Here is a 19283-nt window from a genome sequence, read left to right on the forward strand (position 1 = left end):
AAACAAACAAACAAACAAACAAAAACTTTTAAAAGATATTTGGAATTATATGAAGATAATTCACATTTTAAATGTTGAGGGTGTCCCTCCATTTGTTCTTTCTGGCCTAGTATAAAATAAAATGTTGGGGGCTGGAGAGATGGCTTAGTGGTTAAGCGCTTGCCTATGAAGCCTAAGGACCCCGGTTGGAGGCTCGGATCCCCAGGTCCCACGTTAGCCAGATGCACAAGGGGGCGCACGCGTCTGGAGTTCGTTTGCAGTGGCTGGAAGCCCTGGCGCGCCCATTCTCTTTCTCTCCCTCTATCTGTCTTTCTCTCTGTGTCTCTCGCTCTCAAATAAAATAAATAAAAAATTTTTAAAAAAATATTAAAAAAAAAATAAAATGTTGGGCTGGAGAGATGGCTTTGCGGTAAAGCGCTTGCCTGTGAAGCCTAGGACCCCGGTTCGAGGCTCGGTTCCCCAGGTCCCACGTTAGCCAGATGCACAAGGGGGCGCACGCGTCTGGAGTTCGTTTGCAGAGGCTGGAAGCCCTGGCGCGCCCATTCTGTCTCTCTCCCGCTATCTGTCTTTCTCTCTGTCTCTATCGCTCTCAAATAAATAAATAAAAAATTTAAAAAAATAAAATAAAATGTTATATACTAAACCATGTCTCTTATATATGCAGACGCATATGGTACAAATGTGTATAAATGCTTATCTACACAAAATTGAAACTTTTAAAAACTTTTTGTTGACAACTTCTATAATATAAACAATATACATGATCATAATCCTCTTCTAACACCCTTCCTTTTCCCCACTCTTTTGGTGGGGCCAAATACCTTATTGCTAAACCTAATCACCCTCCATCAAAGTAAAGATTCTGTCCATGTGTCTGGTGAGTTTTTTTTTCTGTTCATATTCATAAAGCAAGTTGGAAATTAATCAGCACAAAGAAGCTCATGAAGATTCTGCAAAAATCATAGAGATCATATTGACAAGTCTTCGCCATCTTGAAGAACTATGGTTAACAATACATGCTTTAAACAGTTGCTTCAAGGCCACACTTTGGTTGGAATTTTTTATTATTTTTTATTTATTTTTATTTTTTAATGTAATTTTTTATGTCACCATTTTTATTAACATTTTCCATAATTATAAAAATATCCCATGGTAATACCTCCCCCCTGCACTTTCCCCTTTGAAATTCTATTCTTCCTCATATTACCTCCCCATCTCAATCATTGTGAATTTTTAAAATACTTGCATTGTCTCCCTTGATACTACCTGGCAACCCCTCTTCTGACTGTACTCTCTTTTGACCTCCACTGGTATAGCATTTATAGCTGGCTATGTCCTGCCAGTGTGCTACAGCCAATGGGGAGGAGACCAAATCTCTTACAGAAGGGAGGAGGTGTTTCTTGCCCACATACTAATATGGGACAGCCAGAATATTGAAGAAAATTATGCTAAAAATATCCACCATATTAGCAATTTCAACCCTCATTAACACACCAAAGAAAGCCTAGAAATTCATGTGCTAAGGTACTGAGATCAGATACCCTATGTTCAAGCTTCAATGTTATTAGTTACCAGTGGTACAACTTTGAGCAAATTATTTAATCTATTTGAGAACCGTTTTATAAGGTAGCAACCATAACAGCATTTTCTTCATGAGCTTGTTGTGGGCATATGGTCTATATCTATATATCTATATAGCTATATAATCTATATCTATATCTATCTATATCTATATCTATCTATCTATCTCTCTATATATATAAAACGATTCCTGAAGTTACTGGTTTTCTATGACAGTCTTTCTAAGTCAGACTGAAAAGGTCATTATTCTGAGTTATGATGTTCAATGACATCTTATTCCGTTCAGTTTTCCTTGGAAAAAAACACAATAAATATGAAGCATTCAGATTTTCTGTTTATCAATTCATAATGCATGACATAATCTTTGCATAATGTTCTATGTTCATTTTACTCTCTGATCAATCTAATTGTTGCTGTATTTAAATTGCTATTAACAGCCAGTATCCTCAAAGTTCATCATCTATTTAAATGAATATAAGGTCAACTCTTCATCATTTCTAATGCTAAATTATTTATTTAATTTTAAATTGTTCCCAATTTAAAATAAAATATATGGATATAATAACGACTGCATTTTTTTTTTCACAAGTTGCTCTTGGTTAGGTGATTTCTGCCAGCAGTGCAAACCTGACTGCAAGGTACCTTCAGGGAGGTAAGAGGCGGAGACATGAGAATCCCAGGAAGCTCATGGGACAGTGATCCTGTCAAACACAGTGGGTTAGGATGAGAGATCCTAGCTCATACAAGGTGGAAGGAAAGGTCCAACATCTGAGGTTGTCCTCTAATTTTAACATGTGTGCCATGACATATGTACATCTACATCTTCATCCATACGCAAACACAGACACACATCCACAAATATACATTCATCATGCACATACACAAAGCTTTTGCTTAATAATAAGGATTATGCATATAATTACCTTACTATGATTCAAAAGTCACTGTTGACCATAAAACTAGAAGAGTTACTATCACAATAAGACACAAGACCATAAGGCAGTTTTACTATTATCACTTAATACTTTTATCATAAACTCAAGATGTTGCAATGAGATAGATAATATACTATATAATAATATCTATAAAATATCTATATAATATATGATAGATAATAATCTATCACAGATGTTGCTGCTTGCCTGGAAAATCATCTGTAATTTTATTAAAACTAATAATAATTAAGGAAGAGAAAATAACTGCATCATCCTTAGTCCTTATACACAAACATTTGTCATATATAAGCTATTAAAATATTTTATTAGTAAGAGCAATGTTTGAAAAATATAATGGATGAACGTCTTATATTACATTAATTACTAAAGCACTTAAAAAGTATTTACTACATGAACATGCATCCCAAATTCAAGAATACAAATACTATAGTAAATATATACCTCTTCAACCTCAAACTAATTTCAGGGCTAGAGAGATGCCTAAGTAGTTAAAGATACTTTCACTCTTCTGGTCAAGATGGTGTGCACCTAACCACACTTCAACTCCAGTTATAACATCAGGCAAGATCTGTGTGGTTCCAGGGCCAGCAGGGCCTAGCAGACCTCCAGTGGGAGGGTGCAGAAGAGCACAGTAGGGAATCCACTGATTACCACATGCTCTGGTAGCCCACTAGACCCACCAGATCCCTCACACAGCTATCCCAGCGGCCATGCCACAGACCAGGTTCACTCCTGTGCTACCTGCAGGTTCTGCAGATCTGGGCCAGGGACCTCTCACCTTTCCCCATGCCAATCATCCCTCATTTCTCCCACCCTCCCATGGCTTTGCTCCCTTCCTCCTCCCTTTCCTCACCACTGGTACTGTGCTATCCCATCCCTCCACCCCACCACACCACCAGGTCCATGCCATCTGGTCCACACCATCCTGTCAGGTCCACACAACAGAGTCCACACACCAGGTCCAAACCACACAGTCTCTGCCAACTGGTCCAAGATGTTCCATCCTCCCACCCCTTCATTTGTCAGCACATCCACACCAGTCCATCCCCCTGCACCACTGGGTCCTTACCTTCCCATTCATGTGGCCCACCATATGTTAACAAGTCCATGCCACCAAGTCAGTGATACTAGGTCTGCACAATCCAATCCCCCATCCAACCACACCACAAAGTTCATGCCATCCCATCCCTTGTCCCTGCCATGCAACCAAGTCCATGCCACCAGGTCCAGGCCATAGCATCTTCCACTGGGCCAATCACCAACAGGTCTACACTGTCCCATCTCCCCCCACACACACCCTTCTACCTGCCAACAGTTCAGCATGGTCCCATTCCCCCTCCCCAACACCTGCATCCAAGACCAAGTAATCTCTAGTCTCCTCTCCCCAATCTTCCACAGGGTCTCCAGCTTGCCATCTGTACTGTGTCTACTCCTCCTGCCTGAGCAGACAGTATCCCTTGCTGTCAAAAGCCTAATCTAGTCAAATATAAAAAAAGAATAATCACTGAAGACACTTAAAGCGTAAATTAAAGCCTCCTCCTGAATTGAATAAGATTCCCACACTGTGATGGGCAGACCACAATGCAAAAGGAACAAGAGGAAACATCAGATGGAAGGAACCCAAACAACGTTGCCAAGTCCCCAAATGGAAGTCTCTAATTAAAAGATAAAAGAGGGCTGGAGAGATGGCTTAATGGTAAAACTCTTGCCTGTGAAGCCTAAGGACCCCATTTCAAGGCTCAGTTCCCCAGGACCCACATTAACCAGATGCACAAGAGGGTGCACACATCTGGAGTTCGTTTGCAGTAGCTGGAAGCCCTGGCGCACCCATTCTCTCCCTCTCTCTCTCTCTCTCTCTCTCTTTTTCTCTCTCTAGCTCTCAAATAAATAAATAAAAATAAAATATATATATATATATATATATATATATATATATATATATATATATATATATGAGACAACAGAATCAGAACACCAAAATGAAGATAAAAGATATGTGACCCTGGCCAAGCAATTGGCAGAACTTGCAAAAAATCAGCAAAAGGCCAACAGTTGTATGAATTCCGTCCTTGCTTGGCAGGACCTAATAGGAAAAAAAGAAAGAAAGAAAAAGAAAAAGGAAGAAAAAGAAAAAGAAAAAGAAAAACAGAGAGACTTCAAAAGAGAGTTAAGTGATCTGAAGGACAGCCAAAAATGGAGGACCTCAATAATAAGCTGGCTAAACTCAATGAAAACATAAATAAATGCAAGGATGAATTATAAGAAGCTTTAAGAAAATCAGAAAGGGAGCTCAACAGAGTGATGGATACCATAAAGAAAAAGGCAATAGAAAATACAAACCTAATTGAACAAGTCCAGATCTCCCTAGAATCCCTGAACATCAAAATTAGTCATGTGGAGGACAGAATCTCAGAACTGAAAGACAAGACAGAAGAAACAGTTCACAAGTCCAAAACCTGAATAAGTTCAATTTTTTTTGCAAAAAAAAAAAAAAATTAGGAAACTGTGGGATATCCTGAAACAACCCAACATTCAGATCATGGGTATACCAGGGGGGGAAGAAATTCACACCAAAGTCATGGAGAACTTATCCAACAAAATTATCTAAGAAAACATCCCCACCTTCTCAAAAGAAAGTCCCATCAAGATATAAGAAGTTGGACTTCCGGTTAAGATGGCGGCGTAGGTACCACGCCAAAGCAGCCTAGGGGGGAAAAAGACCAAAAAACCTCAGCAAAATACACACTTTTCCTAAAAAGTGAGGTGTATAGGAAATTGAAGCGGCAGCGGAGAAGTAGAAGAGTTATAGAGCATCCAGAGCCTGCACAGGCGGGAAAAGCGGCTCCAGGAGCTCGGCCAACCGCCACGGCTGCGGCGCAGCAGAAAACCACCAGACCAGCTCGAGCCGCAGGAAAAGCCAGGTGCGGGATTTTCCCCTCACACCGCGCTATCTGCAACTCGGGAAATCTGAGGGGAGAGCGGCAGCGAGCAGCGGAGGAGAAGACCGTGAGGTAGAAGAACACGTGGAGCAGCGAGACAACCAGAGCAGCCACGGCTCCCTCCCCTCCCCCAACGCCTGAACCCAGCTCCAGCAAACACAGCAGCGGCCCGGGACCTGGCCACGCCAACTTGGGCTGACAGCAGGACCCAAGCAGGAGCAGAGTTCGGCAGCAACTTCAGCGACTCCAGCACCGGTACCAGCTGCCCCAGCAGCAGCGGACCCAGGAGCGGCAGCGGTGGCAGATCCCGCAGCAGCAGCTTCGGGGGGAGCAGCGGTGGTGGACACGGCAGCAGCAGCTTCAGCAGCAGTGGTGGCTCCGGTGGTGGCAGCTACAGCAGCAGCAGAGGCAGCAGCAGCAGCTCGGTTTGCCCCGTAGGAAAAGCAAGTGCCCAGCTCCAGAAATCAGAACAGCAGCCCGACGACCCAGGCAGCAACTTGACTGAGACCAAAATCACCCAAGGTAACTGGGATTGCACCAGGGAAGGGTCTCACTTGGTCACAAGCTGACTTGGATCCCTCAACAGACCAGAAATCTAAACCTCTTTGTTGATAGAGGATCTGGTCATTATAATAACTACTCTTGCATACATACTCGGGGCTGTTTTTGATTGAATGTGTATAGTGTTTAGTTAAATTTTAGAATCTACCTGTATTTTATTCCACTCAGCCTGCTTGACTACTCCTATAGCAGGGAAACTCAACCCCTAAGAACAACTTTGTAGATACTCTGAGAGTCTTAAGAGCCACACCTAATACCTTAAGGTCCTACCCTGAAAATATATTACATCAAATCAATTGATACAGCTAAGAATACACAGCTAGCTTCAAAATCCAAGAATTAACTTAATCCAAGATGCAAAAATATATACATTATAACACAAGAAACACTTAAAAGCAAGACGATATAAATCCACCTAAAAGTATTAATACATCAGAAATGTCCTCCAGTAAGAAAGAGTTAGAGGAAATGCCTGAGAAAGAGTTCAAAAGAATAATTATAAATATGTTCAAAGAGGTCAAAGAACACATGAAAACAATCAAAGAAGAAATCAAAGAGGAAATCAAAGGAATCAAAGAAGAGGCAGGACACCAATTTAATGAAATAAAGAAGGCAATACAAGACATAAATAGGGAAATAGAAATAATAAAGAAAAACCAGTCAGAATTACTAGCAATGAAGAACACAGTTAATGAAATAAAAAAAACTCTGTAGAAAATCTCACCAGTAGGATGGATGAGGGAGAGGACAGAATATCTAAGCTAGAAGACCAGGTGGCAGACCTAATGCAGTCCAACAAAGAGAAAGACAAACTTATAGAAAAGTATGAGTGGGAATTTCAAGATATTCGGGACACTATGAAAAGATCCAATATAAGAATTCAGGGCATAGTAGAAGGAGAAGAACTCCACTCCAGGGGCATAGTAGGCATCTTCAACAAAATCATAGAGGAAAATTTCCCCCAAATTGGGAAAGAGGTGCCAATACAGACACAGGAAGCCTTTAGAACCCCAGCCAGACAAAACCCAGAAAGAACCTCTCCTCGCCATATTATAATCAAACATCCAAACACACACACCAAAGAAAAAATATTGAAAGCAGTTAGAGAGAAAAATCAAGTTACCTACAAAAGCAAGCCCATCAGGATTACAGCAGATTATTCAACACAAACTTTTAAAGCCAGAAGGGCTTGGAGTGATATATTCCAAGTTCTGAAAGATAACAACTGTCAACCAAGGTTACTTTATCCTGCAAAGTTATCCATTCAAATAGATGGAGAAATAAAGACATTCCATGACAAAAGCAGGTTAAAGGAGTATTTGAAGACAAAACCAGCTCTACAGAAAATACTTGATAGAATCCTCCATGCTGAACAAAAGGAAAAGCACACATATAAGGAACCTAGAAAAAACAAGCCATACTCAAATACCAGTTAACAGAAGAGAGCACAGGTAGAACCAGTAACACACACACACACAAAAAAATGGCAAACATAAATACGCACCTTTCAATAATATCTCTTAATATCAAAGGCCTCAATGCCCCAACGAAAAGACATAGATTTGCAGACTGGGTTAAAAAGCAGGATCCTACAATTTGTTGTCTCCAAGAAACTCACCTTTCTACAAAGGATAGACATTATCTTAGGGTGAAAGGTTGGAAGACGGTGTTTCAAGCAAATGGGCCTAGAAAACAAGCAGGGGTTGCTATCCTAATATCAGACAGGGTAGACTTTAGTCCGACGTTAGTCAAGAAAGATAAGGAAGGTCACTTTATATTGATTAAGGGCACACTCCAACAGGAGGACATTACAATCCTAAACATATATGCACCTAACATGGGGGCTCCCAAATTCGTCAAACAAACACTATTAGAACTAAGGTCACAGATAACACCAAACACAGTGGTGGTGGGTGACTTTAACACCCCACTCTCATCAATTGACAGGTCATCCAGGGAAAGAATAAACAGAGAGGCATCTGGACTAAATGAGGTCATAGAAGGAATGGACCTAACAGATATATACAGGACATTTCATCCAAAGGCTGCAGAATATACATTCTTTTCAGCAGCACATGGAACATTCTCTAAAATAGACCATATATTAGGACACAAAGCAAATCTTAACAAATTCAGGAAAATTGAAATAATTCCTTGCATTCTATCTGACCACTATGGAATTACACTACAAATCAGTAGCAAGAAAGGCTATAGAGCATACACAAAATCATGGAAACTAAACAATACACTACTAAATGATGAGTGGGTCAATGAAGAAATCAAAAAGGAAATCAAAAAATTTATAGAGTCAAATGATAATGAGAACACGACATACCAAAATCTCTGGGACACAATGAAGGCAGTTCTAAGAGGTAAATTTATAGCCTTAAGTGCCTATATTAAGAAATTAGAAAGGTCGCAAGTAAACGACCTAATGCTTCGCCTTAAAGCCTTGGAAAAAGAAGAACAAGGCAAACCAAAAATTAGTAGATGGGAAGAAATAATAAAGATTAGGACAGAAATTAATGAAATAGAAACAAAAAGAACAATCCAAAGAATTAATGAAACAAAGAGTTGGTTCTTTGAAAGGATAAACAAGATTGATAAACCCTTAGCAAATCTGACCAAAAGAAAGAGAGAAGAGACACAAATTAATAAAATCAGAGATGAACAAGGTAACATCACAACAGATTCCAAAGAAATTCAAAAAATCATAGGGACATACTATAAAAGCATATACTCCACAAAGTATGAAAATCTGAAAGAAATGGATGATTTCCTTGATCTATATGACCTACCTAAATAAAATCAAAATGAGATTAATCACTTAAATAGACCTATAACAAACATGGAGATCCGAACAGTTATCAATAATCTCCCAACTAAAAAAAGCCCAGGCCCGGATGGATTCACTGCTGAATTTTACCAGACTTTTAAGGAAGAGCTAATACCATTGCCTCTTAAGCTTTTTCAGGAAATAGAAAAAGAAGGAATTCTACCAAACTCTTTCTATGAGGCCAGCATCACCCTGATACCAAAACCAGGCAAAGATAGAACAAAAAAAGAAAATTACAGACCAATCTCCCTCATGAACATAGATGCAAAAATTCTCAACAAAATATTGGCAAACAGAATACAAGAGTATATCAAAAAGATCATTCACCCTGACCAAGTAGGCTTTATCCCAGAGATTCAGGGATGGTTCAACATACGCAAATCTATAAATGTAATACATTACATAAATGGGTTGAAGGACAAAAATCACATGATCATCTCATTAGATGCAGAGAAAGCATTTGACAAAATCCAACATCCCTTCATGATAAAAGTCCTACAGAGACTGGGAATAGAAGGAACATATCTCAATATAATAAAGGCTATTTATGACAAGCCTACAGCCAACATATTACTAAATGGGGAAAAACTGGAAGCTTTTCCACTAAAATCAGGAACAAGACAAGGGTGTCCACTGTCTCCACTTCTATTTAATATAGTTTTGGAAGTCTTAGCCATAGCAATAAGGCAAGAGACACACATAAAAGGGATACAAATTGGAAAGGAAGAAATCAAGTTATCATTATTTGCAGATGACATGATTGTATACATAAAGGACCCTGAAGACTCTACTAGCAAGCTGTTACAAAACCTACAGCAATGTAGCAGGATACAAAATAAATACACAGAAATCAGTAGCCTTCATATATGCTAACAACAAACACACAGAGGATGAAATCAGAGAATCACTCCCATTCACAATTGCATCAAAAAAAAAAAAAAAAAAAAGTTCCTTGGAATAAACCTAACCAAGGAAGTAAAGAATCTCTACAATGAGAACTTTAAAACACTCAAGCGAGAAATTGCAGAAGACACTAGAAAGTGGAGAAACATCCCTTGTTCCTGGATTGGAAGAATCAATATTGTGAAAATGGCAATCTTACCTAAAGCAATCTACACATTTAATGCAATCCCTATCAAAATTCCAAAGGCTTTCTTCATGGAAATAGAAAAAACAATCCAAAAATTCATTTGGAATCACAAAAAACCTCGAATAACTAAAATAATACTGAGCAACAAAAAAGAGGCTGGTGGTATTACCATACCTGATTTTAACCTATACTACAGAGCCATAGTAACAAAAACAGCATGGTACTGGCACAAAAACAGACATATAGATCAGTGGAACAGAATAGAGGACCCAGATGTAAGCCCAAGTAGCTATAGCCACCTGATATTCCATAAAAATGCCAAAAATACTAATTGGAGAAGAGACAGCCTCTTCAGCAAATGGTGTTTTGAAAACTGGATATATATCTGCAGAAGGATGAAAATAGATTCTTCTCTCTCGCCATGCACAAGAATTAAGTCCAAATGGATTAAAGACCTTAACATCAGACCAGAAACTCTGAAACTGCTAGAGGAAAAAGTAGGGGAAACCCTTCAACATATTGGTCTTGGCAAAGACTTTCTGAATACAACCCCAATTGCTCAGGCAATAAAACCACAGATTAACCACTGGGACCTAATGAAATTACAAAGATTTTGCACCGCAAAGGACACAGTGAAAAAAGCAAAGAGGCAACCTACAGAATGGGAAAAAACCTTCGCCAGCTATATATCTGATAGAGGATTAATATCTAGGATATACAAAGAACTCAAAAAGTTAAATAATAAGGAATCAAACAACCCAATCAAAAAATGGGCTATGGAGCTAAATAGAGAGTTCTCAAAGGAAGAAATACGAATGGCATGTAAGCATCTAAAAAAATGTTCTACGTCACTAGTCATCAGGGAAATGCAGATTAAAACTACATTGAGATTCCATCTCACTCCTGTCAGATTGGCCACCATCATGAAAACAAATGATCATAAATGTTGGCGGGGATGTGGAAAAAAAGGAACCCTTCTGCACTGCTGGTGGGAATGCAATCTGGTCCAGCCATTGTGGAAAACAGTGTGGAGGTTCCTAAAGCAGCTAGAGATTTATCTACCATATGACCCAGCTATAGCGCTCCTAGGCATATATCCAAAGGACTCATCTCATTTCCTTAGAAGTACATGCTCAACCATGTTTATTGCTGCTCAATTTATAATAGCTGGGAAATGGAACCAGCCTAGATGTCCCTCAACAGATGAGTGGATAATGAAGATGTGGTACATTTATACAATGGAGTTCTACTCAGCGGTAAAGAAAAATGAAGTTATGAAATTTGCAGAAAAATTGATGGACCTGGAAAGTATTACACTAAGTCAGGTAACCCAGGCCCAGAAAGCCAAGCGCCACATGTTCTCTCTCATATGTGGATCCTAGCTACAGATGACTGGGTTTCTGCATGAGAATGAAAATACTTAGTAGCAGAGGCCAGTAAGTTGAAAAGGAGACATAAAGGGTGGAGAAAGGAAGGGAGGAGGATACTTAATAGGTTGATATTGTATATATGTAATTACAATGATTGTAATGGGGAGGTAATATGATGGAGAATGGAATTTCAAATGGGAAAGTGTGGGGGTGGGGAGGGAGGGAATTACCATGGGATATATTTTATAATCATGGAAAATGTTAGTAAAAATTTAAAAAAAAAAAAAAGATATAAGAAGTTAACAGAACTCCAAACAGAGAGGACCAAAGGAGAAACTCTCCAAGACGTATTATCATTAAAACTCTAAACAACGAAAACAAAGAAAGTCTTACATGCAGCAAGACAGAAACAATATATTACATGTAAATGTAATCCCATCAGAATTACTTCTGACATCTCAATGGAAATCCTTAAAGTCAGAAGGGCCTGGCATGGAACACTGTAAAGTCTACGAACTTATGGATTCCAACCCAAACTACTGTACCCAGCAAAGGTATCCCTCATATGAGATAGTGAAAGAAAAACTTTCCATGACAAAAGTCAGCTCTAGGTTCCCTGCACTGGATGGTGTGAGAGCAAGCACAGCATGGAGTGAGTAGGCCAGATCCCTGTTTCCCAGCTCCTTCCAATTCCTTTGTCCTGGTTGCCTGCACTGGATGGTGTGAGGACAGGAAAGGCATGGAGTGAATAGGCCAGATTCCTGCTTCCTGCCTCCTCCCAGTTTCCTGGTGCCAGTAGGTCTCATTGTGCCTTGCTTGGGGAGGCCTTGTGCCTGTGTGGACTATGGAATCAGGCCTGTTGCTCTGGTCACTGTGTAACAACATCCCTGTTCAGCTGAGTCAGAAGGTGCATGGGCCAAAAGACAAAAACTTGCTTCCTCCTCAATAAAATAGTCTCCCTAAAATGGGTAGACCACAATGCAAAAAAGTCCAATGAAAGTCAGAAAACAGAGAGATCTCTACCAAGTACACCTAGTCCTACAATGGAAGTATCCAATGAAATAATAGAGAAATCAAAAGAAATTGAATCCTAAAATGAAAACACAACAACCAATGAGACCCTGATCAAAAGAATAGCTGAATTGGAAGCAAACCAAGAAAGAACCAACAATATTATCAACAAAATTGAAGAGAATCATCTTTTAAAGCATTCAACTTTTGACAGCAAGCTTATCTTGATTGAAGAAAATGGTAGAACCCTCAAAAGAGATATGAATGAATTGAAGATGAGTCAAGAAATGGAAGATCTCAACAACCAGATGACTAAGATTAATAAAGACTTGATCAAAGGTAGCAAAGAATTCCAGGAAGCATCAAGAAAATCAGAACTCAAACTGAAATCAGACCTCAAAAAAGAGATAGACATGATGCAAAATAACACAGCAGAAAACAAAAATCAAAGAAAACTTAAAAACAAAACAAAAAAAAAAACCTCTCGAGCTGGAGAGATGGCTTAGTGATTAAGTGCTTGACTGTGAAGCCTAAGAACCCCAGTTCGAGGCTCAATTCCCCAAGACCCATGTTAGCCAGATGCACAATGGAGTGTACACATCTGGAGTTCATTTGCAGTGGCTGGAGGCCCTGGCACTCCCATTCTCTCTCTCTCTATCTGCCTCTTTCTCTCTCTCTGTCTGTTGCTCTCAAATAAATAAATAAATAAAAATTTAAAAAATCCAAAAAAAACCCTCTCAATCCAGGAATAGTAGTGCATGTCTTTTGTCCCAGCACTTGGGAGGCGGAGGTAAGAGGATCATCATAAGTCCGAGCCCACTCTGAGAATATATAGTGAATTGCAGGACAGCCTGATATAGAGTGAGACCTTACCTCGAAAACAAACAAACAAACAAGAAGAAAACCTTCTCAAGAACCCCTCACAAACAGAGGTTCTCATGTGGAAAACAGAACCTTTGGCCTGGAAGACAAGACAGAAATAATTGATTGGGAGGTCAAAAACTTTGCTAAATTCAAAAAATCAAGTGAACAAAATATGAGGGAACTGTGGGATACTCTTAAACAACCAAACATCCAAATCATCAGTATACCAGAAGGAGAGGAAATCCAAGCCAGTGGCATACAGAACATATTCAACAAAATTATTGAGGAAAATTTTACAAATCTCTCAAAAGAGAAGCCCATCCATATACAAGAAGCCCACAGAACACCAAACAGACAGGACCAAAGAAGAAACTCTCCAAGGCACATCATAGTTAAAACTCTTAACAATGAAAACAAAGAGAAAGTGCTAAAAACTGCAAGAGAAAAACAATTCACTACATACAAAGGAAATCCCATGAGAATTATATAAAATTTCTCAATGAAAGCTTTGAAAGCTAGAAATTCCAGAAAGGAACACTTCAAAGTCTAAAAAACTATGGCTTACAACTCAAGCTACTCTACCCAGCAAAATTATCCCTCATAATAGGCGGTGAAAGGAAAACTTGCTATGAAAAAGTCAACTCTATGATTATATGACCACAAAGCCAAATCTACAGAAAATGGTTCATGGAGTACTCCACACAGAACAGTCAAACATCCAATCTCAAGAGCCCACAAGAAGATCACAATAACTAAAAACAGACCAGGCTTAACATAGTACAAAACACTAGAAAGTATCAAACCCCATAAAACACTTCATCATGGTAGGGCGTAATTCAAACCTCATAGTAATAATCTTAATGGTATCAAGTCACCCATCAAAAGGAACAAGCTATCAAGGTGAATCAAAACAATGGACTGGGGCTGGAGAGATGGCTTGGCGGTTAAGCGCTTGCCTGTGAAGCCTAAGGACCCAGGTTCGAGGCTCGGTTCCCCAGGTCCCACGTTAGCCAGATGCACAAGGAGGCGCACGCGTCTGGAGTTCGTTTGCAGAGGCTGGAAGCCCTGGTGCACCCATTTTCTCTCTCTCCCTCTATCTGTCTTTCTCTCTGTGTCTGTCACTCTCAAATAAATAAATAAATAAATAATTGAAAAAATATATTAAAAAAATGGACTGTTCTATCTGCTATCTTCAAGAAAGCCACCTGACAACTAAAGATAAGCACCTCCTAAGGGTAGAAGGATAGAAAATGATGTTGCAAGCAAATGGAAATATAAAACAAGCAGGCACTGCTATATTAATATCTGATAAGATAGACTTCAAACCAAAAATAATCAAAAAGGACAAATAATGCCACCTCTTACTCATCAAAGGATCAATCAAACATGAACACATCATTATCATAAATATAAATTGCCAAACACAGGTACACCAGTTTATGAAACAAAATCTACTTGACAACAAAACAGAAACAAACACAAATAACATCATAGTTGAACACTTCAATACTCAACTATCATTAATAGACAGATAATCCAAGCAGAAAATCAACAGGGAAATAATAGAGCTCGACAACATCATAGATCTACTAGACCTAATGGACATCTACAGAAGTTTTCACTCCAACTCTACAGAATATATATTCTTCTCAGCAGCCCATGGAACCTTCTCCAAAATTGACCATATATTAGACCATAAAGCATGCCTCAATAAAGTAAGGAAAAGTGAAGTAACTTTCTGCATCATGTCAAATCACAATGCTTTAAAGCTAGAAATTAACAACAAGAGACACATCACGAACTACATCAGATCCTGGAGACTAAACAACATACTTTTATACAATGAATGGGTCATGAAATAAATGAAAAAGAAAATTCAAAATCTTAGAATTGAATCATAATGAAAACATAACCTACACAAACTTATGGGAAACAATTAAGGCTGGTCCTAAAGGGAAAATTCATAGCACTAAATAAATGTCTTCAGTACAAAGACAGAGAGATTCCAAATTAACAACCTAACTGACCACCTACAGGCACTGGGAAATCAAGAAGAATCCAACCCAAAGAGCTCCATACAGAAAAGGATAATCAAGATTAGAACAGAAATTAATGAATTAGAAACTCAGAAAACAATTTTTTAAATTGATGAAATGAAGAGTATGTTCTTTGAAAAAATAACCAAGATTTCAATTGATGCAGTGAAGGCCTTTGACAAAATATAACACCACATCATGATCAAAATCATGGAACACAACATCATGATCAAAATGCTGGAAAGAATAGGCATGGCTGGTTTATATCTCAACGCAATAAAGGCTATATATAAAGCACCTAATGCCCAAATAATAGCTAATGGGGAAAGACTCAATGAGTGCCCACTGAGATTGGGAACAAGACAAAGGTGCACACTCTCTCCACTGCTCTTTAACATAGCATGAGAACTACTAGCCCTAGCAGTAAGACAGGAGAAAGAAATAAAAGTGATTCAAATTGTAAAGGAAGAAATCAAGTTATCCCTATTTGCATGTTATATGATCCTGTACATAACTGACCCAAAAGTCTCCACTGTAAAACTTCTAAAGGTGATTAATTCCTTCAGTAAAGTGGAAAGATACAAAATCAATGCACAAAAATTAGTTTCTTTTCTACCTGCAAAAGACAATTATAAAGAGAAAGTAATTAGTGAGGCTGTCCCATTTTCAACAGCAACAAAAAAATAAAATAACTTGGAAATAGGAACACTCATTCACTGTTGGTGGGAATGTAAGCTGGTACAGCCACAATGCAAATCAGTATGGAGACTTCTGAAAAGCATTAATATAGAGTTACAAACAGTCCCTGTTATTCTCTTACTGGGCATTTACCTGAAAAGCTGTACATCTCAGTTCAGAGATATTTTCTCAATCATCTTTATAGCTTCTCAATACATAATAGTTAAAAACTGGAACAACTTAGGTGACAATCATTGGAGGAATAGATAACCAAGATGTGGTATAGCTACACAATGGAATTCTACAGTTAGAAAAAAATGTCACATTGAAGTTTGGAGGAAAATGGTCGAACTTGAAATAGATCATAGTAAGTGAACTCACACAATCACAGAAAGATAATCATCACATGGTATCACTCATCTGTGGTTCCTAACCTGGATCAGCCTGAGTTGCTGACATAACTGAATGGCATCTCAAGGCTTGAACAATAGGAAGGGTAGAACTTGGGGAAAGGGGGAGAGTAGGGGGGGTCACAAAAATGGATCCAAATTCAGCTGGTACCATAGGAACCTATATTCTGGAAGTTATAATAAAAGTTTGAACCTTCAACAAGACCTTAGGGTGAGCATCTGAATTGAAGGATCTGGAGAAAGTAAGATGAAACAACCTTAAATTTCTCCTATTTCTCTTTTTTTTCTGTCTTTTTCTTTTCTCTTGACACTGGCCTTTACTTCCCTGTACCAGGATATGGTTAACATCCACAATGAGCTGTTGATCAGAGAAACCTAAAAGGTCTCCCAAAACAAACAAGAAAACCTCCTGTCAAGTCAGAACACTTGATTACCCAGCAGAAGTTAATGGTAAGACCCACCACTGAAGACACCATATGCTGTCAATATGGACCATGCAGAGACCTTGATGGAATCTGGGAGAAGTCCAGTCCCCAGATAGTTAGCCCAGCTAGTGCTTGAATGTGCTACATGAGCCAACAGGGGAAAGTGGCGAACATCTTTCCAAGCAACTCAATGTCTAAGTGACTCAGAAGCAAGCCACCTGATGTGAAATACTGGCATACAGCCACGATGGGTAACCAACTGCTTTTGGTTTGGCTAATAGATGTGGACAGTGGAAAGGAAACCATATCTGGAACTGTACAACAAGTCAGAATCATATCCAGATAATGATTTTGCTTTCCAAAGTCAAGTTCCCACTAATCTTGGGCTATAAGTTGGTCTACAAACTTTAAATTCTCTCTAAATTAATAGCGATTCACCTATTTAACCTGTGCTGACATCACTCTCCATTGAAGAATCTGATTCTCTTATTCAGATTTGAGCAGGACCTGAGGAGATAAACAACCTAGTGCACTCTTCCCTGGCCCCAGCTGAAGCAACAGATGAATTGGAGAAATGAGCAAGAATGCTGCTTTCTCAATAAAGCTGAAATCAGCAAAAAGGTGAAGGAAATAGATACTGAGGAGACTCAACACTTAACAAACCAGAGATCCAGAGGCTCTTAAGAGCCCATCACTGAAGTACACTTAAAATGTACCTAACATGGCTCAGGGAATTTTCTGGCAGAGGGGTCAGAAAGATTGTTAGAGCCTTAAGTTGGGACATTATGCACATAGACATTGCCTCTCCCCTGTAACTGCTGCCCCCACAATGCATGACCCACAGTCCCCATGGGGTTGACTTGCATCTCCAACAAGGAGGGCATCTTCAGAAAAGGGGCAAGGATGATTTAAAGGATGGTACCAACATGTGTTGTTTACATATTAAGTATGTCCACTTCTAATAAAAATAAATTTAATAAAATAAAGCATTAAACAAAAAAGAGAATTACTTTATGGCTGTGGGCATACATTGAAACCTAAAATAAATAAATTCTATATATAAAAGCATTCAGAGAAATGGTAAGTTGAACAACAATGGATATATATATATATATATATATATATATATATATATATATATATATGGTATGTGTATGTATCTATGAATATGTGTGTATGTGTATAACTTGATATAGTTAAAATGAACTAAAGAAATTTCTAATAAAAATATTTATCTGGAAAATTTTTTATTTTTTTGTTTGTCAAGGTCTCAAGATTTTATTTTTACACATAGGTTTATATAGGTTTGTATGGGGAAGGAGTCCTATTCAGGCCAGAGATAACAGGGTTACTGGCTAAATACAATTTCTTTGTTTCTTCATCAATTACCAGCAGCACCAGGAGAGGCTATCACCCAGGGGTAATGGATTCTTCATTTCTGGTAATAAATAGATTAGTGTTTCCAAACCCCTTCAATGCACTCTACTCCCTCCCCACCCATCCTAATGTCTACTTCCTGGGTATGAAAGATATCTTGGGTAGATTCAGGTTAGGTGCTGTAGATGAGTGAGACTATATGTGATTTTTTTTCTGTGACTGGGTAAGTTCACTGAGAATATCTGTTCTAGGTTCAACCATTTTTCCTCAAATTTATTTGTGTCATTTTTTCTTACTGCTGTATAGATTTTCATTGTATAGATATACCACATCATAGTTATCCATTCTTCTAATGATAGACATCTGGGTTGATTCCAGCTCTTAGCTATTATGAATTGAGCCACTACAAACATAGTTGAGCAAATTTCTCTGGCCTGTGGTTTGAAGGTTTTAGGGTAGATGCCCAGTAAGGGAATAAGTGGGTCTGATGGTATCTCTATAGTCAGTTTTTTCAGGAGTCTCCATATTGCTTTCCAAAGTGGTTGTACCATCCTACATTCCCACCAACCGTGGATGAGTGTTCCTACTTCTCCACATCCTCACCAGCATTTATTTTTGTTTGGTTTTTTGATGTTTGCTATCCTTACTGGGGTAAGGTAGAATCTCATAGTTGTTTTAATTTACATTTCTCTGATGATTAGGGATTATGAAAATTTTCTTAAGTGTGTGTTTGCCATTTGTGTTTCTTCCTCTGTGAACTGCCTGTTCAGCTCTTTGTCCCATTTTGTAAGTGGGGTGTTTGACTTCTTACTGTTTTGATTTTTGAGTTCTTTGTAGATTCTAAAGATTAAGCCTCTATTAGGTGGATAACTGGCAAATATTTTCTCCCATTCTGTGGGTAATCTATTGGTTTTGATTATCTGTAAAGAAACTCTTCATCTTCATGTGATCCCATCGGTTGAGTGACTATTTAAGATCATGAGCTACTAGGGTTTTGTTCAGGAAGTCTTTTTCCATTCCTATATCATGGAAAGTAGTTCCTAAATTTTCTTCCAGTAGGATTTGAGTTTCTGGTGTTATATTGAGGTCTTTGATCCATTTGGATTTGAGTGAAGTGTATGGTGAAATGTGTGGATCAAGTTTCAGTTT

This window comes from Jaculus jaculus, chromosome X (genome assembly GCF_020740685.1).
Source record: "Jaculus jaculus isolate mJacJac1 chromosome X, mJacJac1.mat.Y.cur, whole genome shotgun sequence".
NCBI lineage: Eukaryota > Metazoa > Chordata > Mammalia > Rodentia > Dipodidae > Jaculus > Jaculus jaculus.